The sequence below is a fragment of the Helianthus annuus genome, chromosome 5 (genome assembly GCF_002127325.2).
Source record: "Helianthus annuus cultivar XRQ/B chromosome 5, HanXRQr2.0-SUNRISE, whole genome shotgun sequence".
NCBI lineage: Eukaryota > Viridiplantae > Streptophyta > Magnoliopsida > Asterales > Asteraceae > Helianthus > Helianthus annuus.
In genome coordinates, this window is record NC_035437.2 from 70,840,559 (window position 1) to 70,865,652 (window position 25,094).

The window sequence follows — 25,094 nt, forward strand, 5'->3', positions numbered from 1 at the left end:
TTGCTGACTTTGTTTTCACATATGTTTCAGGTATTGTTGAATGATGTCGATTGCTAGGATGCACACTCATATAGGATGGACTCGTGCCTTAGCGACTTTAAAACTGAGAAACAATTATTTGTATTTATCTAAATTGAACCAAAACATTGAGTTTAATAATTCAATAACACAAAACTATTTGATCCATGGTTGTGAAACAATGATTCTGTTACAACACTCCCCGATGTTTCCGCCACGTTTTGTTGTTTTACGTGGTCGGGGTGTGACACCTTAAATATTTTTAAAGCTCAAGGTTGTTTGCTAGCCCTTGTAAAGCCTTTTGGCTGGCAACTTTGGCAAAATCTTCTAGTTTTTCAATTTTTTTGAATTCTGTAGATAGAATTTATTGGGCATCCTTATCACTTTTACCCTTGCTTTTAACAGCAGTTATTTTTCAGCCTATATGATCTTTAGGTCCAGATACTCTTGTACATTTTTAGGCTTTGAATATCTTTTGAGGGATGGAGAGGTAAGTTGGCTGATGTCAGTTGTAGAGTAGAAAGATTGTATTTCTTTTGATACATTCTCTAACTCTAATGGGTCAAGAATGGTGATAGGTGGTTTTGTTGGTAGAGATGTAATGGTTAAAGCTGCGGTGGTTGTTGTAGATGGTTGAGACGTAATGGATAAAGTTGTAGTGGTGGTAATTTTGATAGGTGATGCATCTAGAGTTTCTTCATCATCATGTTGGCCAATAAATTTTATTCTCCTGGTTCTTGTTTGAAGTATTGGTGTTTTGGTTGGTGGTTATGGAAGTTTTGTTGATGGTTCTCTCTTGTGGATGAGAAGTCCTTTATGGGATTTATGTGTTGGTGGTGGTGGTAGTGTTGTTGTAACATCTGTTGTCACTTTTGTAGCGCCAATAGTTGTTTGGGTTATGGAAGCAGTGGTTTTGATAACAGATGTTTGGATAGAAGTGAAAGTCGTTTGGAAGGTAGTTGATGCAGTGCTTTCTGGAACCTCTGTTGAAGATCCTTGATTATCGTGGATTTTCATCATTTCAATAATCTATTGCAGTGTTATCTGCATATTTGCTTCCCTCGTGTCTCCCATCTTCTCATTTTCAATTGCCTTTGCAATTTCTTCTTGCCTAGCCCTTTCGGCAACAACAATGTCAGGCCTTTTTCCAGCTTTCTTGACAAGAGGTGGAAGCTTGCTCATGATATCTTTCTCCCCCTTTTTGACACCATCATGATATATAGGAAGAATTAGAGTTGAACCAATGTTTTCATGGATACATTCTTTGATGGCCTTAACCTCTGCTTGAGTGTCTTTGTACTGAGCATCCACCATTTTTTGTATTAAATCCGTTTGCAAGTTTTGTTTTTCTTATGCAGCTTACTTTTGAAGGTGAAGGTACATCTGTGCATGCACCCAAATTTCTTTTGCAACATCTGCATTTGATGGTGGAGGTTTTGAGTTTTATACCAAGATAACCATCATGTCTTTGATTTCATCAATTGTAGATTCCAACTTGGTTACTCTCTCCATAAATTTTGGATAGTTTAACCCATAACCTAACTTAATAGGATCATCTGAGTTCCCACCAGAGGTGGTTAAACTTGGTTTTAAACCAAGTGCCCCTTTTTCTTAGTACTGCGAACTTCCAAGTTATACGACGGTTAGATTTTGTAGTCTCATCAGTTATTGCATTCAAGGAGGTCTTAGTTATGTAACTACTGTCCAATTATGAGACTATTGTCTGGAGAATTATAGCAGCTGCCTCACTTGAAAAACCTGCAAGTGTCTCTTGAGACACAAGATGTGTTGCCTCCTCTGCTTGTGGGATAACAATGATTTCTGAACTTGTCGTAGTCACTTATTGAAGTATACTCTCTATGACTTGTTGTTGAGAGGAACTAGGTATATGCAAGTCAGTGTTATCAATTGCATCAAACAATTTTTGGAATGATGATGGGATTGTTTTAAAAATGTAAAATAGTTTTGTAGGAACCCACCTTTTGTGAGTTGTTATACATGCATCTTTCCAAAAGAAAAAAAAATAGTTGGTACAGCATATCTTCATCCTAATTCAACTAGGATTATACATAACGGGCCAATGGCTGATGGTTATGTGAAAATCGAAGTAATTGAAATATATCTCGAATACAAGAAAACGTCGCTTCCTGAACTTTCATGCTACGAGGAACTTGAAGATTATGGTGATGCCATTGGTCATTTCATTCAGTGGCCACTTTCTTCTATAAAGGTTGTTTAATGTATGAATTATATATTACTTTCTTTTAGTCTTACCTTCTAATATGTTTGTTAAACTGTAGCTTTCAAACATAGAGGCAACTCATCATATTCCAACCATGATACAACCAGCTCATGAAAACACATGTTATTCACCAGAGGTTAGGAGTCTTGTTTGGGTCTCGGGTCGGGTTACTCGCGTTCGGGTAGTATATTATGTAGATTATTTTTGTTTTATTTGATAACAATTTCATTTGCTTTTATAGTTTGAGGATGTCACTGAAGAATATCAAATTCATGAAAATCATCAAATTGATATGACAATGGTCGAAAATGTTAGCGATGAGGTAATCATGTACTAACATTTAGATTGATGAGGTAATAAAATCAATCAACTAATAGTATGTTTATAATTATGTAGTTTCTATTTGGCCCGCATGATGTTTCAACTGAACATGACGTTGACGGATCAGAAGAACTGGATATGATGGTAATCGAAAACTCAAATATGCTATATATGTTTGTGTACGTATATCTAACTACCATTTTTATGAAAATTTGTTTGTTAAATAATGTAGTTTTCGGAACCTGTTGAACAAACTCATGCTTCAACGATGTCAAAGGAACAAAAAAGAATACAAGAGGCCTTGTGGAATATCGAACATTTGCGCCCTAAAAGTATAAAATCGTTGGCCGAACGATTAAGAAAACACTATGGCGGCGAGATGAGCATTCAACTTAAGTGTCCTACTGGGATATTATAATTATCATCATCTCTGACATCTATATTTTATTTTTAAATATGGTTAAGTATTTTAACATTCTGTTTATTTTCTTGAGATTAGGTTTTTATATAATCACATGCGGTCAAAGAAAGAGAACACAAAAGGAAAAACTCGTGTTGCCTACTTCAATACCCAATACATCACCGGGAAAGAATGTGAGAAGAATCTGGCAAGTGTTAAAGAACACTTAGTCGAGGTCTACAAACTTCACAAGGACAAAAAGTATTTTCTCGCTCCATTTTTCTACGGGTAATGTATATTATTGTATTTTAACGTGTTATTTTTATTTTTTTAATTTTATTATTGATCTTTTATAATGACTATAGCTTAATTACTTTTTTGAAGTGGTCATTGGGTGTTGTTTATTGTGTCCCCTTCGGACCGGAAAGGTTGGATTTTGGATTCAGTGTTGATTAGAGCCGAGAAGAATAAAAATCTTTATCCTCTAACAAAAGCAATTGAAACTACCTTTGGAAGTCAATTTACATGGAAGATGGCAAAGGTATGTTATCCATATATATTTTGTATTTTATAAAATTAAAAGATTATTTTATTAATGCATTTTCGTTTGATTCAATGTAGTGTATGCAACAACATGGCTCTTGGGAGTGTGGATATTTGGTAATAAGAAACATGTTCAACTTTGTTCTCGAAAAGCAATATGATTTTCCGAAAAAAGGTAAGTGTTGTATTTAATTTACATATTTTGAATCAATTCTACATGTTTGAATCAATCTCATTTTGTTTACTTGTTTTTTCAAATTTGGAACGACACAAGAGATGTCACTGAAGCGGAAATCGATGAGTTGGTTAAGAACATCATGACTCGGTTTTTCAGAGAAGTGTTTAATGATACCACCAAGAAATAGTATTGTGTTTGAACAATTTTTGTAAGATATGTCCGCTATCAAACATGTTTGGGATATATCTGTTCAGGTTTGTTGAAGAAACTCGTTTGGATGTTTAATGTAATTTTGGTTTCATTTATATGCATTTGTCTTTGTTTTTTACATATTTTTGGGTGGCTGCATTTATTGAGAAATTTTTGGCATTCAACAGGGGAGCATTGTAAAAAGATTTTTTTTGGGCATTTTAAAGGGTTTTTTTTAGCGTTTATGGTTCAAGTAACTCAACCTTTTAGGAAAGTCTTTTTGGGCGTTTTGGGATTTATTTAGAGTGATTTATGGAAGGTTTTTTTGGGCATTTCCATGTTATTTTGGGCAGTTTTGAGCAGGCTTCTTAGGGCTCTTTTTAGGCGTTTTATGTACAATATGGGAAAGTTAATAAACGCTCAGAATGAGTCCTTTGTTTTTTCCAGCCACTATTGTTTGGGCGTTCCTAAATCTACTGAAAACTGCTCAAAATCAATGTTTTGAACTCTCAAAGAAATAATTTTTGTAGTAGTGCCTGTGGGTCCAAAAAGGTTTCACAGTTGCCATTTTAGTCTACCGGGTTAAATTAATCCTTTTTTTTGCTAATGAGAAGGCCAATTCGGTCATTTTATATGGCCGAATTGTTCTTCTAGTTAACCGATCTACATATAAAATGATCGAATTGGCCTTCTCGGTAACAAAAAAATGGATAAATTTAACCTAGGAGATTAAAATGGTAACGGTGAAACCTTTTTTAGACCCACATGTGAAAAATGAAACCTTTGTACTGAATTGACAAAAAGGCCTAAACCATAGGGACTAAAATGGCATTTAACTCCAATTTATGTATACAAGATGTTAATTTGGACGATAAAAGTTTCCATGGCCGACCCTAGGGGTGGGCGGGGAGGATCACCGGCCAGGGCCTGATGTTTCGAGGGGCACATTTTTTATGAAAAAAACTCGATATGTATATGTAAAATATTTTTTAGTAGGGTACACCCATACAAACACCAACATAGGCCCCCCTTACAAAATTATTCTTATGTTTAGATTAGTTATTAACCCTTTTGGCATTAGGTTTAGACCTTTAGTGAGCCTAATACCCAATTTCGTTAAGGGTTAAGAGCACATTTTTTTCAAGCTCGAACAGGGTACACGAATTCTCAAACCGGCCCTGAAAGTTTCATATCAAATATATAATATTTCTGTAGTCTTTTATATATATTTAATTAATTAACTAATGAACACTCATGTGGTTCATGAAAAGTTTGTCGATATGCGTGTGTTTGGTGACTGCAATTTTAACCTATCTTCTTGTTGTTTCTTCTAACCGTTAGGCTGATTACATTCTCGTGGGCATGTGTGGAGAGATTAGTTTTATCTCATAGCCGCAGAAGAACAATTAAATTATCCAAAGTACAGAGAATGAACACAAAACTCAATCCAGAACTAGGTTAATTCCTTGGGCACGGATTCAGGTTGCCAGAGAATGTTTCAGTTACCAAAAAAATTTGTTTTTTTCTTCCTTGGGGGTTTAAATGGATTTACATTCACAAAAATCTAATTTGATTTCTTCTTGGGGGTTTAGATGGATTTACATTTACTAAAATCCAATTTGAACAGTTTTTTTTTAAAAAAAAAAAAAACCCAACAAAGCTATAAAAGAAAATTCTAAAATCAATAAGCATTCGCTCATTTATTAATCAATCTCAAATCAAATACTGAAAATGTGTAATCTCGTAACTTATTTTAATGAGGTGAAAGACAAATTTAAAGCCACTCGCAATGGTTAATGCATTCTAAAGGGTATTTTTCGTCATTTCAGCATTATAACGTATTTTCATAAAAATGTTAGTTAACGCTCCTTAATGCTATTTGAATCATTACTTTTCACTTTTCTACTCATTGGGCGTTATACTGGAAACGCCCCTCCCCCTTTACGCCCTTATAACGCCCACGAAGGCGGTGTTATGGGCGTTATCAATCCCTTTCACGCCTCATTACGTATGATATAAGTAATGATATTACAGACCACAATATGTATGTGATGATGGCATTAGATAACTAGCTCACAATCAAGGTTCTTTTTGTGTTCTTTTCTATATATTTCCATATTTAGATGGTCTATGTGCGAATTAAATTTAATATATATGGGTAAATAATATTGTTTCAGAAATAAGTAGTAGAATATTATAAGAGTGTCCGCGTGAGGGTACGAAAAACATAAACACTACTAAGACGTGCATGGTTCGATTGTTTCGATTAATATCCTTAAGCGAAACCGAATCAATTACTAAATATGCGTAAACTCGTAACCTATTTTAATGAGGTGAACACAAGTTTAAGTAATAATATTACAGAAAGCAATATATATGTGATGAGGGCATTAGATAATTAGCTCACAATTAAGTTTTTTTTGTGTATTTTTTTATAAATTTTCCATATTTAGATGGTCTATGAGCTAATTAATTTGATATATATGTATATATAAGGGTAAATAATGTTTGTTTCGGAAATAAGTAGTAGTATACTATAAGGGTATCCCTGTGATGAGTCGTGAAAACAGACACTGTCAAGGTATGTATGGTTCGGTCGGTTGAGTTATTCTCCTCAACCGAAGTCAAAACCAAAGTTATCAGTTAGTATATTTTATTAAACACTTGATTTTTGGTTAATCAGTTCGGTTTATTCACATAGATTGACGGTTTTTGGTTCGGTTTAATTAATTTCAGTTAATAGCCAAAACTAATTTGGCTAAAAGTTTTGTTAATCATGTAATATAAAAAAATAAAACCAATAGCAAGACTATACTCAATTTAAAGAGAATAAAATGCTCGTTTTTATGCTGTAATTAAAAAAAGAGTTAAATGTCATTTTAGTCCATGTGGTTTGAGTCATTATGCAGTTTAGTCCAAAGATTTGAAACGATGCCATTTTAGTGCAAATAGTTTCAAACGTTGCCATTTTAGTCCACTGGTTTAACTCCACCCATTTATTCTGTTACATAATTAACAGTGTCTAAGGGTGAATAATAACTAAATCGTTAACTGAAACCGAACCGAAATCAACCAAAACTCGAGTTAACCGAAAACTGATTAATCAAAACCTGAATTAACCAAAAACGGTTATCTATTTTTTTGTACCCTCATTTAACCAAAATTAACTGAACCGAACCATTCATATTTTCATATATTTCTAGCTTTTATGCTTTAAGTTCGTGTATTTCGTATTTATACTCCTATTTTATGTATTTATACCTTCATTTCATGTATCGATACATCCATTTCATGTATTTATATCTAAATTTCATGTATTTCTAATCAAAAGTTTTAGCCGAAGTTTGGTTTTAGCTATTAACCGAAATTAACTAAATCAAACCAAACATTGTCAATCTAACTAAATAAATCAAACCGATTAACTGAAAATGGATTGATTAATAAAATAGACTAATCGATGACCTCGACTTTGGTTGAGGATAATAATCTAATCAACCGAACACTTCACATCATGACAATGTCTGTGTTTCCCGACGCATCGCGCGCGCACCTGTTAGTTTTTAACGAAAACCGGTTATCGGTGAGCAATAACTAAATCGTTAACCTAAATCAAGCCGGAAACACACAAAACCGAACCGAAATCAATAGAAAACTGAATTAACTGAAATACGAAAACCAAATTAACTAAAAACCGGTTATCAATCTTTTTGTACTCTCATTTAACCAAAATTAGCTGAACCGAACCGAATAATATTTTCATATATCTCTAGCTTTTATACCTTTAGTTTATATATTTCATATTTCATATCTCGATTTCAGCAAATGTTTTAGCTCAAATTTGGTTTTTACTATTAAATGAATTAAATGAACCAAACTGAAAATCGTCAATCTAACCGAATAAACCGAAGTGATTAACTGAAAACCGATTGGTTAATAAAATACACTAACCGATGACTTTGGTTTTGGCTTCGGTTGTGGATAATAATCGAATTAACCGAACCATACACAACACAATGAAGAGGATTACCCAATTATTTCGTTATATATATATATATATATAGTGGAGAGTTCAAATGAGAAGAAATTCTTTGTAAGAAGAAAAAAGAAGAAATTTCAACCAATAGGAATGCTTCATTAGACTTCATTTAATATTTGTACTTAATGTAACTATAAGGGTATATTAGTAAACTTACATACATCATTAATTGGTAGTTTCATCTTTAATAACTAACTATATTAAATTTGTAACTTATTTTTCAGATATATATTTTTCACAAAAAATAAAAATAAAAATTCATTTATAGTGTAGGATAAATACGAGGCGTGTAGGATAAATTACGAGTTGTGTAGGATAAATTTCAATATGTGTAGGATAAATTTCGAGATGTGTAGGATAACTTTTGATGTGTGTAGGCAAAAATATTTAGTGTGGATGATTATAGTCTTAATGACTAATTAATTAGTCAAACACAATAATAAATGAGATGAGAAAAAAATATTTAATGTTTTACAATTGTACCCTTTTATTCTTTTTCTTCTCAATAAAATTTTCTTCTCAAATGAACCTTCCCCTATATATATATATATATATATATATATATCACAACAATGCTACTATAAATATCATATGAATAAGAACACTAAATGAATACCGCACTACGATGTGTCGCTCTCGTCGCATCGCGCCGACATCCTCCTAGTGTGTGTGTGTGTATATATATATATATATATATATAGAGAGAGAGAGAGAGAGAGAGAGTGTGTGAGATAGAGTGAGAGAGACGGAGAAAGAGAGAGTAAAATAAGAACGACCTTGAATATGAGAATCATGAGAACTAGACCTTTCAAAAGGATTTCTTAGACTTAATAATGACCATATTTTGTTAGGTTATATATATATATATATATATATATATATGTATATATAGAGAGAGAGAGAGAGAGTTAATTATTGTTTTCGTCCCAAGGGTTTGTCAAAAATCACTATTTTAGTCCATTAGTTTAAAAATTGCGATTTCAGTCCCTGTGGTTTCACTTTCGTAACCAATTCAGTCCCTGTGGTTTCACTTTTGTAACCTTTTCAATTCATTTATTCTGTTAGTACAGGGACTGAAATGGTTACAAGGTGGACTGAAATGGTTACGAAAGTGAAACCACAGGGACTGAAATCACAATTTCTAAACTAATGGACTGAAATAGTGATTTTTGAGAAACCACAGTGACGAAAACAGTAATTAACTATCTCTCTCTCTCTCTATATATATATATATATATATATATATATATATATAGGGGAAGGATCCGTTAGGAACCACCCTTTATTGCGAGAACCGCGAGAACCAATGTGAACACAACCAAAAAATACCTAAAAAACACCCCAATTTTTTTTTACTATTTTTTTTGGAAAAATCGCTATATTTCGTCACTAATAAAAAAATTAAAAAAATGCGAGTAACAGTTATCCAGGCACATGTGCATTTATATCATTTCTTTGACAAATTCCGTAATTCATTACAAATATCAGACAATTGCACTTTCATTTAGACTACCATTCATAATACACTACTTTTTACGTTAACAATAATAGAAATGCACATGTGCATCTATATGTATGAACTTGTTATAACATTAACAACACTATAAATGCACATGTGCATCTATATATATAAACATATTATAACGTGTTTTAGTACACCACTTTGAATACACATTCCCTTTCATCTATCATACCATCCATACTACACTACCATTACCTCCTACCATCCGTAATACAATACCATTGCTTTTTACCATACATAATATAATACTATTACCAATATTTCACTTTATTATATGTACATCAACACCCTTTATACCAGTCAAACAACATATTACATCATAAAGTGATAAATATAATTAAACCATCAACCACTAAATATAACTAACCAAAACACATGTATATGGGCCTACTTCATCATTTAAAATCACAAAATTTTTGTAACAAAACACCTTATTTCATGTTGATACATATAGATGCACATGTGCATTTCTAATATTGGTAATGTAAAAAGCAGTGTATTACATACGATAGTGTAAATGAAAGTGCATTTTTCTACTACTTGTAATATATTATGGAATTTGTTCAAGAAATGATACATATGCACATGTGCATCCATAACTGTTACTCGAAAAAAAACAACGTTTTTTTTTTGTAACAAAATATAGCGATTTTTATTAGAAAAATATTAAAAAAAAATTGTGGGTTTTTAGGACTTTTTTAGGTTTTTTTTTTGTGTTCACATTGGTTCTCGCGGTTCTCGCAATAAAAGGGGTTCTCGCATGAACCCTACCCTATATATATATATATATAGGGTAGGGTTCATGCGAGAACCCCTTTTATTGTGAGAACCGCGAGAACCAATGTGAACGGGTGGGAAATTTGTAAATAACCGAAAAAATTATAAAAAAACCCGCTTATACGATATGGACTTGAAAATTGATATTAATTACGTTCCATAATACACCTCGTGTCTGATAACTGTCATATCCAAACACAAAATTTCCACAATCAGTTAATTCTCCCAAAAAACCTCACAAAATCAAGTCCGATTCAAGTCCGATGTTCACCGACGATCACAAATTCAGCCGTTCATCATCAACATTCGACCTACGATCATCGTCGCTAGTGCAATCGTCAGCCGCACATTAATCGTCTACTCGAAATTAGGGCAAAACGACCATATTCGAATCGAAATTAGGGAAAGTCGATCATAATCGGTGAGGTTTGTTACACGAAGAGGAATTAGCCGAAGAACATAAGTCGTATAAAATTGTAAGTTAATACCGATTCTCAGTTGCATCGATTTGAAAATCTGAAAGTTCATACAAAATTTAAATCCGTATATGATAATAGTCGTATATGATAATAGTCGATTCATAAATATATGATAGTGTGGTAGTTATACAAAATTTTGAATCTGTATACGATAATAGTCGATTCATAATATATTATGGAATTTGTTCAAGAAATGATACATATGCACATGTGCATCCATAACTGTTACTCGAAAAAAAACAACGTTTTTTTTTTGTAACAAAATATAGCGATTTTTATTAGAAAAATATTAAAAAAAATTGTGGGTTTTTAGGACTTTTTTAGGTTTTTTTTTTGTGTTCACATTGGTTCTCGCGGTTCTCGCAATAAAAGGGGTTCTCGCATGAACCCTACCCTATATATATATATATATAGGGTAGGGTTCATGCGAGAACCCCTTTTATTGTGAGAACCGCGAGAACCAATGTGAACGGGTGGGAAATTTGTAAATAACCGAAAAAATTATAAAAAAACCCGCTTATACGATATGGACTTGAAAATTGATATTAATTACGTTCCATAATACACCTCGTGTCTGATAACTGTCATATCCAAACACAAAATTTCCACAATCAGTTAATTCTCCCAAAAAACCTCACAAAATCAAGTCCGATTCAAGTCCGATGTTCACCGACGATCACAAATTCAGCCGTTCATCATCAACATTCGACCTACGATCATCGTCGCTAGTGCAATCGTCAGCCGCACATTAATCGTCTACTCGAAATTAGGGCAAAACGACCATATTCGAATCGAAATTAGGGAAAGTCGATCATAATCGGTGAGGTTTGTTACACGAAGAGGAATTAGCCGAAGAACATAAGTCGTATAAAATTGTAAGTTAATACCGATTCTCAGTTGCATCGATTTGAAAATCTGAAAGTTCATACAAAATTTAAATCCGTATATGATAATAGTCGTATATGATAATAGTCGATTCATAAATATATGATAGTGTGGTAGTTATACAAAATTTTGAATCTGTATACGATAATAGTCGATTCATAAATATGTGATTGTTCAAGTAGATTTTTGTAGCCGACTGTAGTTTTGGTTGATTCATATTTGATTTGGTATGTGTTATGTAATATTTATATGTATGCACATGTGCATATTTATAATTGCATAGCTATAGTTATGCACACATGCATAATGTAATAAAATATGTTTATATTTTGTAGCATAATATAGTTTTGATTCATTTATATGTATGCACTTGTGCATAATATGCATTGTAACATAGGTATATCACGTCGTTTGCATATTGTTGACTTGTTTGCATGTTGTTGCTTCGTTTACATATTGTTGATTCGGAAATCGTGTTTTATTGTGTGATATAGTGGTATGCACGTGTGCCTAGGTTGACGTCATAAGTTTATTAGAATATGTTATTAAGGTAATGTTTGGTATTATATATGCACATGTGCATAGTTTGTAATGTTAATAATGTATTATATTTGTATGTTGTTGTAATACATAGTATGCACATGTGCATTTTATGTTAACATATGTTAATAAGTTGTTGTTGTGTATATATACATACATATACATATATGCACATGTGCATATTTTTGCAAAATATGTTAGTATGCACACGTCCGTAATCTGTCATATTATGTTATTAAAGTATTTAACAGTTATTAAGGTATTTCACATTTTTCAATATGTCAATTGTATATCAGCAATGGAAAAAAAATCGGAGAAAAAATTGAAGAAGGTCACATTTGTATTAAAATCAAGAGATGAAGGATCGTCAAAGATGCCCGACGCAGACACTCAAAGATGCCCGACGCGGACACGGATGCATACGCAACAGTCACAACAAAAGGTAATATGAATAATAAACAAAAAGGTTATATCATGTTGATTATTTATATTAATTATTTTGATTGATCGATAATTAAATATGTTTTTATGCACATTTGCTTCATTGTATTAATGTTTTTTTTGGTTGATAGTATAATTTGTATAAACATGTTAAGTTTACAAATGCAGGTGTGCAAAAAATTATGAAGGATGTGCACAAGGGCACTAATAGGATGATTAACAAGCGGAAACAAGGGGAAACAACAAATGAAGGTGTTGTTGAAGTTCGCACGACAAAGAATAGAAGGTTATTAAAAGACAATAGTGACAAGGATGTCAATAAGGCAGATAACACTATTCTTGATGGTATGTGTTATGTAATTTTTTTAATTAAATTTTAAGATGCACATGTGCATTAGTATGTAAGAACATATCATAACATGTGTTATTGTGTTTGCACATGTGCATATAATTTACTCGATTACGAGTAAATGTTCTGATTTCGGTATGTTATTGAATTTGTGTTTATTAGTTAGGGTTAGGTTATGAACATTAATGAAATCTATTGGATTCGTGTTTGTTTATGAACTGTAATTGACTGTGATATTGTGTTTGCACATGTGCATATAATTTGATTAGGATTTGTGTTGCATTTGTGATTTAGATGTTATGGATTTGAATTAGTAGTTGAATTAGTTGTTTATGAAATGTAATTGATTGTTAGTTTATGTTATTGATTGAATTGTAACTGAAATCTGAAAGTTTAAATGATTAAGCTAGTAGAAAAAGGGACAACTAGTTGATTGATCAGTAGATGTTTTGGTTTTGCTATATTTTATCTTTATGAAAAAAATTAGTGAAGTGGAGGCTTTTGTGATGTATAGTGTTACTAGTATTTTGTTAAGAGTTGTGTGAAGTATGAAAGTATAGAATAGATGCTTCATTGATTTAGGAATCTAATTTTGATTGTTTTCTGATAGTGTGATAGTGTTTGCACTGTTGCATTGATCTAGGCATTGTATTTAATTGATTAGATTTTATTAATTAACAGGTTCAATGAAAGGAGGGATATCGTCAAAGAGAGTTAAGAAACTAGAAAAAAATCAACATCACCAAATGTTAAAACAATCGCAAAACAGACAAGGAGTAAAAAAATTGTTAAAGGGACATAATGCAAAAAAATTGGTAGAAATGCCAACTGGAGATCTATACAGACATGTTTGTCGCCACATCAAATGTTGATGGGGTTGAACGCAATGTCTAAAAAACAGAAGGTTGTAGTTAAAAAATGGGGTTTGGTAGTATTTTGAATCTTAAAACGGACAGCTTGCCATCAAAATTGTCGCATTTTGTGGTGGATAAGTTTAGAGGGAAAGAGATGGTCATTAAATTGGATGCTGGTAACATAAAGGTGGACGAGGATGGTGGGTTGTTGGGGTTAAAGAATAGCGGGGTTGTTTTGAACTATCAACGGAAAGAGAAAAAGAAAGTGAAAAAGAAGGACAAAACAAAGAAAGACGAAAAGATGGAAGAAACAAAGGAACATAATGAGGAACAAGATGAAGAAGAAGAACAGGACGGGGACAAAAAATGTGGGACATACGCTAAGTGGACCCAGTTGTATGAAGGGCGTGCAAGTACACCAAGCAGGATAGTCGAAAGAATAATAGATAATCAAGATGAAGACGGAATATTCTTCAAATACGACTTTTTGGCGTTATTCATGAACACGATGGTGGAGACAAAGAAGGACGGGACATGCGAAACCGAGTTTCTCAAATGTTTGGGTGAAGATATCGCTGTGGAAGACGTGAATTGGTGCAAATATATCTGCGACATGATCAAAATTAGCAAGGATGGGTGGCAACGGGATAATATATCAATATATTTTAATGGGGCGCTCACAATTCTGGTGGTAAGTTAATTGTTAGGTTTGTAAATTCTATAAATTATTTAGTTTATTATATAACATGGTACCTTTTTTATTTTATTTTTTTCTTGTATTATTATCATTTTGTTTAAAAGAAAGTTTGTCACGTATGTTATAATGCACATATGCAGCTAATTTATGTGGACCGAACCGTATGTGGAGATATCAATTCGATCCGCACAATGAGTCCATTATCATTCTGGACAAAAGATATGTTGAGCAGGAGGCAAAAGTATGAGATAAAAAATGGTGGGTTTGGAAAAAGGCGTGTTACGGGAAGGGTATGTTGAGGATAAAGTTGCAAACGATATGGATGAAACGGTGGAACATGGCAGAGATAATGATGTAAGAGATATTGGCGGGAAGGGATACAAGAAGATGGCTGAAAATGATGATATATGTGATGGCGAAAATCAGTCCGTTTCATTCGAGGTATGTATTATTTATTCATTAGTATACTATAAGTGTGTACACTAATGTTAATTTCTTAGAAAATGCACATGTGCATAATTAGGTGCATAATTGATGATAATAATGTAACATTTATGTTAGTTATACATAAGTCAAATGTTAATGAGTATTTTTTTGAAAAAATATTTATGTTGTTTGTATAATATGTGCATAAATTGTGATGAACAGATTAATGTTATGTATGAAAAATGCACATGTGCATATTTGGTTATAATAATTAATTATTTATGAAAAACACAAATGTGCATCAGTAGTAAAAAAAAGGTGGATGCAAATGTTATGTAATAAAGAATGGTTAAAATAAAGTTAATGCACATATAAAAAAGAATTTATGCACACGTGCACAATGGTTTGGTGTTAGCGTTAAAGTTAATAATTATACTAGTTTTATATAATGCACGTGTGCATAATTAATACAAATAATGCATAACATGTAATGCATATAAAAAATGATATTTCAATTGCACATATTAGTTTTATTACATTTATATGTGTTCATAATCAGGAATATATGGGTTCAATCAAACGATTAATGGATGATACATTGAGGACGAAAGCATTGCTAGTTAAAAAGTTGGATGAAGCTTGTTCAAAATATCCAAAAAATGAGAATGTCATAGAGTTTGTTAGACAGTATGATAAGGTGTTTAGAGGCGAACACAAAATGACAAATTTGATAATTATTACGGGTACGGTTGATGGTAATGAAAAGGACAAAGTGGATACCGTGACGGGTTGTGTAGAAGGATTAATGAAAAATGATAAAGATATAGAGTTAGCTAAATTTGCTGATGATACGTTTAAGATGGAAGGTGCGGGTAAGTTGGCAGATACGTTGGCAGATGCGGATAAAGGTGTCGTTAAGGGACAAGTGAAGGGAAAATCGCATGATAAAAAAGAATTTGATTACTCGATAGCAAGTATCATGTTGTTATAACAAAGTTCACAGAGCTCACCAGATCCAAAAGTTGAATCAAGTGTGCATGGGATTGTTATTGAAATGAATGAACCGTTGAATGATGATGAAAAAAATGATATGGCAGTATCTGTTGACGGTTATGGACGATAAACGTGGGTATGTATAATTACGAATGTTATAGTTTTATTACATGTTTTGTATTGACATTATGACAAACTGAACTACAAACTTATGTTATAGGGGAGAACGTAATAAAAAGAATGATGATGAGGAGATAGACATTGAACATGAGATGAAGGAGATAAAGTTGACGTTCAAGTAAGATTACATATGCATTATAACTATTATTACTAATACTATTAATGTTGTTATTATTATTATGATTCATATTATTATTGTTGGTTGATGCACATGTGCATACACAATTATGCATTATGACATATGGACACCATATGTCACATGAATTATATTATTATAAATATTGCTTATAATGCATAATGTGTTTGATGCACATGTGTATATAAAAAAAAGAAAATTAATGAAATGTATGTAATGTATGCAGCACCTATGTATTTGAAACTCAACATGGAATGTCAACCAGAGCATTTTTGATAAACACACTCGAAGAAGGAAAGTGGATTTCACAAAATGTAATAGATTGTTGGGCGACACAGTTGAACTATATAGAGAAGAAAGAAAGTCTGTCAGGGAAAAGGAGGTTATGGCGCTATACCACCACAATCGTAAGTGTGTCATAGTTTATGATTAAAACCCAATTGTGAATAAATTAAGTATTATTTGTGCATGACATGTATTGATGTAATATGTGCAGCCGGAGTTTATGCTAAAAACGAAACAAACAGAAAAAAGGGTTTTGCAACAATAACATCGCATCTAAAAGAGGTGGTTGAGTGTGACAACGAACTGTTGAAGTTGAGAGATTTCAACATTATAATCGTACCCATGATTGAAAAAAACATTTCTACTTGATTTGTTTTGATTTGGATAACGCAACGGTTGAAGTGGTTGATAATATTCATGAGAGCCTCGCGTTTTACAAGATGACATCAGGAAAAGGAAAGAGTTTTAGGTATTTAGGGCCGCCTTCTAAAATGGTACGTATGTATTTTATATTTAGTGTTATATTTTGATTTATGACAATGTATATATGCATTACAGAAACATTACATTGTTGGGTATTTGAAAGATGCCGGACATCCAACGGCATCACGCATGGTGAACGCAAATGTAACGAGAAAGAGGCTGGGATGGGAAACGACTGACAATTTTAACGACTGCGGTGTGTTCGCGATGCGACACATGGAAATGTATAAAGGTAGTGATGTTAGCTTTGAATGCGATTTTAGTACCAATAAAGATATTCAGAAGATGCGGCTAAAAATTTGAGGATGAAAAGAGCGACAAAGCTGCTGTTGCCAGATGCAAACGTATATAAAGGAACCATTATGGAGCTCGCAAAGGAGACAATACATGGAATGAAAGATGAAAGGGTGCGGAAGATGTTAAACGAAGAGGCGTTGAAACAAGATGAATGTTGGAAGATGCTTAGCAAGTGGAAAACTGATCAGAAAATATAGGTTGTGTGTGTAGGTTACAACTTATTTCACATTTTATGTTTTTGTTTGGTTAGACGTTTTATGTTTTTGCTTGGTTGGACGTGGATAGTTGTTGTGATGCGGGTTGATATCAGTTGGTACTTAGTTGATAATTACTTAGTTGATAATTGGATTGTGTTATGGTTGATTTGATATGCGCATGTGCATGGTTAGACGTTTTATGTTTTATTATTTCACGTGTTATGTTTGGTTTACATCAGTTGATACTTAGTTGATAATTGGACTCTGATATGGTTGATTTGATATGCACACGTGCATGGTGATGATTAAAAGTCAAATATGGTTGTTAAGGAATGATATTAATTGTTAATTGGGTGTTTGATATAATATGTTACAAATAGGTATGATTGGTAATATTTGTTATATTATGTTGTTTAGTAAATGAAATGTTGGGTATGCACAGGTGAATGAAGTGTTAAAGCGTTTTTTTTTTGTTTTTTATATATATGGTATGTAATGTATTTGTTGGGTATGCACATGTGCATAATGCGACAAAACGAACATTTGTTGTATAAAGTGATAGAACGTACACGTGATATAGTATGTAAAGTATTACATCAGGATATGTTCGTGAATGTGTAGAACATATCAAAATGTAAATCATATATGCACACGTGCATTTTTTGTTTATTATTATTATTTTTTTTGTTTCAATAAATATTAAACACATTAAGAGTGTAATAATGAATATATGAAAGACGCATAAATAGTCAGTTAAAAACATAGTAATCAAATTTTACGCATTTTCAAATAACAAACATAATAAGAAACTAATGAAAGTCCTCAGTAATTCATGTCAATAATAATAAGTTGCAGTAAATAATAGGTTGCCATATATAATAGATACATCAAAGATCACGAGTTGGGTTGGATAATTTACAACGTCTGGTTGAACGCCTAAGAGTGTGCTCAGGTTCACGAGTTTTCACAAATACACGCCTAAGAGTTGTTTGTTCAGGTTCAGACGGTTTTTTCATGCAGGCATGGTCTTTTGATGCACCATAATCAGAAGAAATCAAGATCAACGTCAATATCATCAGAACCAGAATCAGACAGGGCGGGTAGTCCAGCGGCAATAGCAGCGGCACGTCTAGCTGCTCGTGCAGCAAGTTTGGCAGCCTTGATTTTCTCGCAGTTGCATGAATCATGGTTAAATACGTACTTGTTGCATTTATTGCATAAACGGACGGCTTTTTGTTGTTTACCAGCTTGCTTTCCTTTATCTTTAATTTGTTGACCACCGGGGCCGGTCCATTGTTTTTTGGTCCCACAACCTTTGTTTCTAATACCTTGAGGAGGATGGACACTTGTGCTTAGAGTTGCAGGTATGTTTAATATGTCACTGATGTTTGCAGCTTTTTGGACGGAACGAGGCTGAGGATCACATGGGAACGATTCGAAAATGCGGTTTCTGATGCGTTTGATTTCAGAAGACAATGAACGTAAATGATCAGGATTGCGTCTGAGTCGGTTTGTGCATTGGGTGACTAAATCCATTATTTCATTGTTGATGATAGCAAACTCGCTGTTGTCGGTTGAATACATATTAGATATGCTATGCACAACTGACAGGAGCGCATCTCGTTTCCAACGTGGAATGATGTAGTGGGACGGTATTCGTTCGATTTGGTTGTAACGGAATATACAGAATACATGTCGTCATAGGTATCCAATACGAGTGAACCCAAGACATGTACATCTTACTGTTTGTTCAGGTACATTGAGTGACACCTGCACATGTGCACAACATATATTGTAAAAATAGTGTATACATGAAGGGTAATATGCACAGGTGAATAGGTGTTATTGTGTATGATAGAACAAGTGAATCAAATACAATGTTTGATACATGCATATGTGTATAAAAAACAAAATAATTAGACAAACAGTTATAATAGTTATATTGAGAGTAACATGCATTAATGGTATATTTAGGGTAACTTGCACAAATACATTGGTTGATCCATGCACATGTGCATAACAAGATAATCAGACAAACAGTTATATTAGTTGTATAAATAGCTGTATTGAGGGTAATATGCACTAATTGTAATATTTAAAAAATATTAATATATAAATATTATGTTGTGTATATTGAATATTAAAACATATTGGATAGTAAGAACATACCTCGAATTCATTGACATAAGACATGTTTGATTTGCAGTGACGAACAGTGTAATTTTTTACATCGGTCGATCCAGGACGTTCAATTGGCATGCAATGGAACATGCCCATGTATTTTTCTTTTCGAACTTCAAGAAACATGGACCATGTGTATATTTCGGACGCCTGTGCCTCTATACGAAGATCAGTGGATAAGCGAGGGTTCGACATGTCGCTTTTAAATTCGAGATCTCGTTGTGTGTGCCGCTGAGCATCAATACTGGTATCGAAACACATTAGAAATTGAACTAATGTGTTAGTTTCCGACGAGTTAACTTTAAAACGCGCATTTGAGCTCTCGCATCTTGATGTAGTCTTCATCAAACAACACATCAGTATCTCTCTGAAATGACACGGGACCCATTCATGCCATATAGCAAACATCTCACACAGCCAAGGATGGTTGTTTAGATGATACTCGTCCATTAATACATGCCATATTTCTTCGAATGTTTGTGGTGTGATGAATAAATTCCATACCAGCTTATGTATTGATGAACGAAGAGTAGTATTATCAAGGATGTCATTTGAAATCTGTAAATAAGGATACGAGAATAATAATAATTTGAATTATTTAATCATATTATATGGTTTAATTGGAATCGTGTTAATATTAAAATAGAGTGTTTACCTTGGACGGAAGTTTTATCATTATGTGCCACATGCATAAACGATGTATAGAGTTTGTGAAAACGGTTGATACAGCTTGTTTCATTGATGCATCTCGGTCAGTGATAACAAATATTGGTTGTTTCTTGTGTGCAGCCAGAAAGGTGTTTAGTAACCACGTATATGACTCTATAGTCTCATCGTATAACATACCAGCGCCAAAGATAACACATTTCTTGTGATGATCAACTCCGGTGAATGGCACAAAAATCATTTTGTACCTGTAAATAAAACATATGATGTTAAAAAATTATTAATAATTTCACATGCTGAAAAGTATAGTATCTTACTTGTTGGTGTCATACGTAGCGTCAAATGCACACACATCACCAAAAGCCTCATAATTTCGCAATGATACGAAATTAGCCCAAAAGAACGATCGCAACTCATTATCAACTATGACACAATCAAAAGAGAAATCTTTAAGATTGGTAACTCGAGATCTCATGGTATGTAAGATAATGTCTGCATCGCGTTCACCAATGAATGCACGTATATCTCTAGAGCAATTTTTGAAGTCTTTTGTCGTGCCACGAACATTATGAGGCCCGCCTTTAAGTTATACTTGGATGTTATGTGCAACAGTTGGGCCTATTTTGTTAAGGCTAACTTTGTGGATGAACTGTTGCTCTTCAAATCCAAGTTGTGTGCGGCGATGAAATGGTTGTGTGCGGCGATGAAATCTTATATTTTGTATTGTTCAGTAGCACGATCATAACTCACTTTGATACGCGCATGGCACAGGGAAATTGTGTATCGGCTTCGTCGGTGTTGTTTCTTGGATTTATCATACATGGTTGGAGCATTCTTGGATGGAGCATTGGGTCAGATTCTGTGATCTATGGTTGTCCTTCTCTTGAACATAATATATATCTATGACTGCGGATGTTCATAGTAGGATTGTCATGATATTTTTTGTTCTTTGATGTGCCGATACGAGTAGAAATTCCGGATTGTGTAGCCTACGTATTATACATCGTGACAATATCTTCCCAATGGGTAAATGTACTGTTTATAACAGGAAGGTATTTAACATCAACCTCAGGTATCCAATACGGGGTGCCGTTAAGTGTAGCATGTATGGCAGCTGTAATTGTTCCTGTGAGAAATAAATAATAATTAATAAATGAAAAAACGGTCAACAGGATGCACATATGAGTAGTAGAATTGTAATTAATATGCACATGTGCATTGTCAGTTAATGTATGATGTCATAAGTTATTTTTTAATCATAATGCACATGTGCATAAATTTGTAATGTAACATAATTTGTAATATGATGCATAATTTGTAATATGATGCATAATTTGTAATATGATGCAGTTAAAACAATGCACATGTGCATATAATATTGAGTAATCATCATTTACAACATAAAACGTTTGTGAACATGCTGCAAACAAGTATATCACTGAATGGGTCACAATTTATATAAAATAGATATAAAATACCTTTAGTTTCAAACCGAAGGAACTGTAAGTGTTGTTGTTCTGTGCTTGTAGGTTGCTGTACCAGTCGATACGGTGTTTCCAGTCGATGTGGTGTCAATTGATAACGAGTGATCAGGTATAGTAGTAGTCCCGGATGATAATACAACATTGCCTACATTGCCTGATGTAGACATGGAATCAAGCGTATGTATTTCAAATCCATGAAGGGTGTGTCGACTTGGAACTGTTGTAAGCACAAGATTGCAACTTTCATCTGGATTGATGATAGAAATGGGATTGACATCAGATGGGCCGCCAAAACCAGCATCGGGATGTCGATTATATGCAGAAGTTGTTGTATGATGATCATCAGGTGCGTTAGGTTCAACTCCAACACGAGATGAGTCAGACGAAGGCATTTGTAGCCGTAATCAATATCCCCAACACCGTAATCAGTATCCCCAGTGAATCCGCTGTAAAATGTAGATGTCGCCGCCGTGAAATTGGAGAGATCAGTCACCGTCGTAGGTCGCCGTCATCGATTATGCAAGATCTCCAATGAAACCCTAGTTTGTAATAGACGATAGTGAACTGGGGCTGGAAACAACAGGAACACGTGTTTTTTATTATATGTCACTTAATTACAACTTTGCCATGTGTTCACAATGGTTCTCGCGGTTCTCGCGATAAAGGGTGGTTCCTAACGGATCCTTATCATATATATATATATATAAATATATATATATATATATATATATATATATATATATATATATATATGGAAATGGAAAAATAAGAACCACCTTAGTTGTGAAAATCACCATAACTACATCTTCAATAAGGTTTTTTCAAAAAAATAACTTTCTCAAAAATCTTAAAAAAAAACACTTCTTATAGCGAAAAAAATGTCACATGCAAGAATTTACATTAGATGTAAAACAGTTTTATTGGTAATGTAAAAATATTTACATCGCCGTAAAAAAATTACATCAGCTTCTTTTATTCTTACTGATATGTTTATAATATTTTCATCTACGTTTTGCAAAAAGTTGTCGCCCAACTTGCACGAGAGTAAACGTTCTCATGATTCTCACAACTAATGGTGGTTCTTAATTGAACCGAATCATATATATATATATATATATATAGGGGGCTGCTAGAATGAGAACCACCCCGAGTTGTAAGAACCGCGAGAACTACACCCCACGGAGCGCCGTTCGCCGCGATTTTTTTTTTACAAGTAGATGTGTGCATTATAAACACGGCCGTAAAAAATCACGGCGAACGGCGCTCCGTGGGGTGTACTTTTTTACACCTCAAGTTTGGTGTTTTTTAATTTTTTTTCTTTTTTCTTTTTTTTTTTCACCAAACTTGAGGTGTAAAAAAGTACACCCCACGGAGCGCCGTTCGCCGTGATTTTTTACGGCCGTGTTTATAATGCACACATCTACTTGTAAAAAAAAATCGCGGCGAACGGCGCTCCGTGGGGTGTAGTTCTCGCGGTTCTTACAACTCGAGGTGGTTCTCATTCTAGCGGCTCCCTATATATATATATATATATATATATATATATATATATATATATATATATATATATATATATATATATATATATATATATAGGGGGCGGTTCCCCTAAGAAGCCTATTTTGCCTAAGTTGCCTAAGAAGCAATCTACACCATGTTTTTAAACAACCAATGGACCAGATTAAATCCCTAATATTAAACTAGATAAGTAAACAATTAAAACGCGCGGGGGTATTTTCGCCATAAACAAAAAAATAGTACTGGACAAAAAGGAAAGCAGTTATTGACGATTCAAAACAGTTCTTCTTCACTCTCTCTCAAAACTTCCCAATGGCTAAGAAACGTCCCCTAAAATCGACAATAAGAGAGACGAAAATCGAACAAACAACAACAAAAACAGCATCAACGATGGATTCAGAGAGTACGTTCCATTTTTTTTTTTGCATTTTGGTGTATTCGTTTCAATTTTGTACGGTTTTTCTAAGTTTCTTCGAAATCAAATCGATTACACAGGTTCTAAGAGATCTACAAGAAGCCAGAAGCATAAAGAAACAAAACCTGATGACGATTTCGAAGGTTTGTTAAGGATCTGTAAACGAACAGATTTCTAGGGTTTTAATATGTCTAAACTGATTCATGTTCTGCATTTTATAAAACAGATCCATCGTTGTGTTTTAATGAAATAGTGCTGGTTTATTTTTTGTGCAGGTTTATTTTATGTGCTGGTTTAACCTATGTGCTAGTTTAGTGTTTTAGAAATATCTAGCACAAAGTTGTGGTTGGTTTTCTGGTTTTGAAATCGGTGCTGGTTTAACTTCCGTGCTAGTTTAGTGTTTTTTAAGAAACTAGCACAAAGTTCTAGTTGGTTTTTTGGGTTCCAAATATGTGCTGGTTTACTATCTGTGCTAGTTTACTATCTGTGCTAGTTTATTGCTTTAAAAGAAACTAGCACAAAGGGTTTAGTGTTTTCTAGTAAACTAGCACAAATTCTAGTTGGTTTACCGTCTGTGATACTTTAGTGTTTTAGAAGAAACTAGCACAAGTGGTTTTTTTGGGTTCCAAATCTGTGCTGGTTTACCGACTGTGCTACTTTTAAATTCAGGAGATAAGTAATATAAGTTTCAGTTGCTTTTTTGTGTGTGAAAACAGAGCTGTACAATCCCAAACCACTACAAATTGTACAACCAGGAGAACCAATCCCTACTTTTGATAATGGACCTTTGCATCCCATTCCACTAAAAGTTGTAAGACCAACAAAAAAGGAATATTATATGAGTCCGAAATTTTGGAATGAAGTAGCAATCTGGGGGCCAAACTATACCAATCATCCTACTTCTGGTGGTGAACCTTCAGATCCCATAAAAGAAGAGATTGATGAGAAACCTGAAATCTCAGTTGTACAACCCAAAAAAGAAGAAGATGATGAAAAACAAAAGATCCCCATCCTACAACCTAAACATGAAGAAGATGAGGAAAAACCTATAATCTCAGTCAAGAATTTTGGAAGGAAGTAGCAATCTAGCCAGCTCCTGCTATGATCATCATGTTTATGTTGTTTGTTTTAGTTTTCTAATGTTATCAATGCTGTTATGTATTATGATCATGTTTTTCTGAACCTTATGTAACAATGATGTTTTGAATTATAAAAATCATGGTTTATTATGTATTAAATGATCAAAATGGTACTGGTTATTGTTTTTTAATATATAGTACACTTTATAACTTGTGCTGGTTACTATGTTTCTTCTGAAATTACTTGCAGGCTCATCAGACAGTGACTTCGAACAACCGGAAA

The 25,094-nt window shown here is 33.4% G+C and overlaps 2 long non-coding RNA genes across 2 annotated transcripts; both read left to right on the plus strand.

The window, feature by feature from the left end:
- Positions 1-2,523: 2,523 nt before the first annotated feature.
- LOC110938741 lies at positions 2,524-2,839 on the plus strand. Its single transcript, XR_002591643.2, has 3 exons — positions 2,524-2,582; positions 2,657-2,725; positions 2,814-2,839. It is a non-coding gene; the product is annotated as an uncharacterized LOC110938741 (long non-coding RNA).
- Positions 2,840-23,402: 20,563 nt separating this feature from the next.
- LOC118492348 lies at positions 23,403-24,507 on the plus strand. The gene is made up of 3 exons (XR_004893289.1): positions 23,403-23,720; positions 23,813-23,875; positions 24,449-24,507. It is a non-coding gene; the product is annotated as an uncharacterized LOC118492348 (long non-coding RNA).
- Positions 24,508-25,094: the final 587 nt, after the last annotated feature.